Raw genomic sequence first — 5,103 nt, 5'->3', positions numbered from 1 at the left:
ATAGTAGAAGACACTTGCCCAAGATGCCACGTAGTACGACTGAACCCGAAACCATGTGGTTAGTAAGCAAGCTACTTACCACACAGCCACTCCAATGCCTATAACAAAAAAATAATTATAACAATGCATAATTCCTCAAACGATGGAAACTTCCTAGGGTTGCTTGTGGAGACACCACAAAACCACGGATGCCCTGACCATTAGAGCAAGTGCCCTCTCCACACCGTTCTCTTTCAACTTACAGGCGCATGCTTAGAGAAGTTCACTCGGACCATTCTTGCAACATCCATCCACCTTTTCACAAAATTGCTGGTTGGCAGCACTTCCCTTTCTATCTTCACTTTCCTTCTTAAGTGAAACTTGAAAAAGTTGATGAGGGTTTGGCGAAAAAGGCAAGTATCTGTCTTCAGCCCTTTCAATCTGGTCCACCATACAACCTCTTTAGCTCAGGCCACCAGGCAAAGAAAAACTGCCTGCCTCCCGTTGCTGTTTAACTGCAGCCTTATCAAGCATCTATGTTTAAAAGTATTTCCACCTTGTAGCATTAGCATAAACGAGAGAAGACAAGTGGGAGGTATCCGGCCTGCCGTATTTACCGGGGTAGCACTTTTGGATCTGCTGAAAAGCCTATATAGGGGCAGCAGCAAACCCAAGGGTTACTGTGAGCGGCACACACTCTAGCTACGCCACTATTTCCGACCATGCCTACCCTACGTGTTTTATATTTTTGTTTATTGTTAATAATACACCTATCTCATGAGATAAATATAACTGTAAAATTAACTTGCAAGAGCACGGAATTGGAAGCGGATACAAAAAGGTAAAAAAAAAATAATTTTTTGGACGAAATATTCTTTCACAGAAGGAAAGATCCACCTAATTCCTTGCCCTCATCCTTCTCCATGAAATAGTGATAGCTTTTTCAAAACTCCGCAGATAAGAGAGCGCACCCAGTTTTCCAGACAGTATATCACTTTGTCCTTTACATATCTCTTTCTCTTAGATAGTGAGGGCGTGATTAGAGGACGATTTAGCTGCTACTTCTAGCAATCTAAATGACCATACAGAAAGGTTGCCTTGTTCCGCTGGTTTTTCTTGACCTTTTTATCTCCCAACGTTGCCATGGTGTCATGGTGTGTCGTAATTACTATAAAAAACAGTACAACATAACGAAGTAGGTAAACTAACTCATCAAAGACGCTATAAATGTTATGTTGTTTTTAACATAGGTACGTGACCTTTACAAATAACCTCACAAACGATCGTATATATCGTCTGGTAGGTCTACTAAACGAAGAACGTGCATATAAATCACATACTTCGACAAAGATTACTCTACGGTAATCATTTTTTTCCTTTTCATCTTATATTTAAAGACTACGATAGTCGCAACTAGTTGAATTCTCTCTCTTTCTCTCTCTCTCTCTCTCTCTCTCTCTCACTCCCCTATAATACACACACACACACACGTTATACTTTCACAAGAAGGATACTGTCACCTCTCGAAGTGATACTGTCACCTCTCGAAGTGATACTGTCACCACTCTTGCAAAAGTATATTAAATATATACTCTAGAAAAATGTAGAATGTAAGACTGTCCTCTGGGCGGCTTTCTGCTAGTTGCTAAATGATATTTACACATTTGATTCCCAACCTGTGTAACATCTAATTTTTCTTCGAATCCCCTATTCGTTTGATAATATTTACTCACTTGATAAATTTAGGGCATCACTGCAGAAATGTGCCCTGCCGAAATTGTTTCTTTATAACTTTCTGAAAATTGGACATTCATTAATGAATGTTTTTACAAATGCGTTTCAAATGTTGGAGATTACAAATGTATCCGAATTTGAGCTGAAAATCTTTTTTGGAAAAGGAGTTTCGGATAATTCACACGCCTCAATTTTGTTTCCTCATAGCTTTCTGAAAAATGGTTACTTTTTGATAAAATTTTCTTCAGATAACTTTCAGATGGGTTAAGTTACTATTATATAGGATTTAATGTGGAAAGAAAAGGATGGGATGGATATTTCATGCATCTTGATTTTGTTACCTCATCGTTTTGATGATAGAATTACAGTCATGTTGAAAAAAGTTGTTTTGAGCCCCATGTGATCCCTGCTATTTCTAGCATACTAAACGACCACGAAGGGATCGGATCACCTACCAGTGTGTTTAAAAGAGAAGAAGTAAGGTTGCAAAGCTAACTTCACCACACAACTATACCTGTGCCTATATGCTAACCATTTTCTAGGTTTAATCAGTCTAAACGTTATAACATCTGTCTTTCGCGAAATCAACAAGTTACGCCACAATTACATTCAGTTCTTAATCTGTAGTTTTCATATAACACTAATTCGACTTCTGACAACATATCGCCGGTTCTGTTAAAATATATACGTGGTTGATTAGGATATTTAATGCCAGCGTTCAGAGATACATTCCAATCAACATTGAAATAACAAACACATGTGATAGAAACTGTTGTAATATATAGTGAGGTACCGTTAAGATAATTTTAAACAATCTATTTTAGTGTGAACATATTCTTTACTGGAAAGATCTGTGGAGCATGCGAAGGTTTCTATTTTTCCAATCCCCAACACCTAATACCAAATCTAATATACATACATATACCTACATATATACATAACGTACATACATATACAGACATACATACCCATACACACACACACACACACACACACACACACACACACACACACACACACACACACACACACACACACACACACACGGTACATATATTTAAGGTGGCGAGCTGGCAGAAACGTTAGCACGCCGGGCGAAATGCTCAGCGGTATTTCGTCTGCCTTTACGTTCTGAGTTCAAATTCCGCCGAAGTCGACTTCATCCTTTCAGGATCGATTAAATAAGTACCAGTTACGCACTGGAGTTGATGTAATCGACTTAATCCCTTTGTTTGTCCCCTCTGTGTTTAGCCTCCTGTGGGCAATAAAGAAATATATATTTACATGCAGATATATATATATATACGTATGTCAGTATGTATGTATGTTCTTTTCGGCTTTTAATTATTTAACTTCTTCCTGTGAAGAAGGAGCTGGTTTCTAACAAAAATACAAAGCTCCATCGTTGGAATGTCACAATCTCACACTTAAGATTTGGGAAAAGTCTTGCATAGTTTTATCGTTCTACTTACAGATTATATTTGTAATACGTGAGTCAGTTGGTTGATTTCTTTTTATAAAAACCCAAGCTTATCCAGACTGGCAGTTAGGCATTTTCTTGCAAAATCAAGTGCATGAATTATTATGGGTATAAATATAAACTTATAATCCAGATATAGAAGCTGGAGGTTTCGAAACAGTTGTCCATAGTTATCTTTTGTCTCTTTAGTTTTCAAATCACTAGGGCAGTTGACCTCTATAATGGTGCATGCTCTCTTTTGTCAGTCCCAAAGAACAATATCCGGTCTGTTATGCTTACACTTGACTGATGTTCTGATCGGAATGTTCCACCAATGCTGATACTTGTGTACGTATTCAATAACAGGGGGATTGGAATCGAATCTACCTATTACATCTCCTCAGCCCATGACCAAAAAAAGCTTTGCACCTTGAAAAAAGGTGCGAGACCCTTGGGAAAAAAATTTGTTTAAACTTGTTCTCTGCATTCACGGAAGAACGTTGCAATTATCCCCAAAAGAAAAAAAGAAAAGAAAACTTGTTAAAAACTGAATTTAATATTGAATATTGTGCTATTTGGAATGATCAGAATGTCGCTAAGACATATCTCTGAGAAGTTAAACTCTTAAATGACTCCCGTTTCTGTTGTTATACTTTCATATATAAAAATTTAGTATGAATAACAACATAAGTTATTCAGTGATTAATGCAGTATTTTCCAATACTTTCTTTATTTGCAAACATAAATTATGCAGTAGTTCATTCTTCTAGAAATATCAATCAAACACCTTCAAGCCACACTTTAACGTGTTTTTTATTCTTTTTTAATAATAAAATATTAGACAATGTAGTCTTAAATGCACTAAAAAATGGGAGCACTTTTGATAATAGGGTCTGATCAATCAGAACAGATTTGAGGGTCGACAACGACAACAACAGATATTTGAGTGGAAAGCAGGAAATATTAGAGATATTTTGGCTGAAAGACTAATTGCTAGACTTCCCCTTCTTTGCCATTTCGTAGCAGATATATATATTTTTTTAAGAGAGGAAACAGAATCGCAATGGCGGACATTGAAGCGTAACAGCTTTTGTGCAGTTGGTCTCCTTTTACAGTTGGTATCAAATTCTTGGCTGATTTTGAAGGAATGTCCATTTTGAGTTGCCTTCAAATACTAAAAACACTAGCAAAAAGGTTATCTATATATCGGTAAACATATAAGAAAGCCTGCAAAAATATATATCCGGTCACTAATTGGAGAAAAATATATTATTGTGTTTTAATAGAAGTAGTATTATGTCTGTAGTACTGAATACCAGGAAAATAATACTACTTCTGTGCAATTAAAAACTTATAAAGATTTACAAAAAAACAAAAAACAAAAAACAATCCTAGTAAGTATGCTTGTTAAAGAGACGAATCAGATGCGCACTAGAGTTATTTTTAAGCGTGAATAAAATATAATACTTAGTTTCTAACTTAAGACGCGTTGTTTCCGCTGGTTTAGGTTTCATATTGTAGAATTAATATCTACGTTATGCTAATGACAGTAGAATTCTACACTAGTTAAGAAACACAGACGCTGAATAAAAATTAATGAGTTAATCTTTTATTTCGAGTACGATGTCTCAATTCTGCCTGTTGCAATTTTCCTCATCCTTATTATTATTATTATTAATAATAATAATAATAATAATAATAATAATAATTATTATTATTATTATTATTATTATTATTTTGGAAGAATGGCCAGCAGTGTGAAAGAACCAATTCTGAGCGTGCACCTGTAAAAAAGGAGAAAAGCTCTTGCCCTGTTGATCAGGCACCCGTGGCTTTTCTGAGGTTCTCCACGAGGACCTTAAAGCGTCTCCGCTATTGAGAGTTTTAATTTGTTCAATTTTGATTGTTATTTATATTGTTTACACGCGGAA

Source organism: Octopus bimaculoides, chromosome 2 (genome assembly GCF_001194135.2).
Source record: "Octopus bimaculoides isolate UCB-OBI-ISO-001 chromosome 2, ASM119413v2, whole genome shotgun sequence".
In the NCBI taxonomy this organism is placed as follows: Eukaryota; Metazoa; Mollusca; class Cephalopoda; order Octopoda; family Octopodidae; genus Octopus; species Octopus bimaculoides.
Note: the sequence above shows the minus strand (reverse complement) of the source record.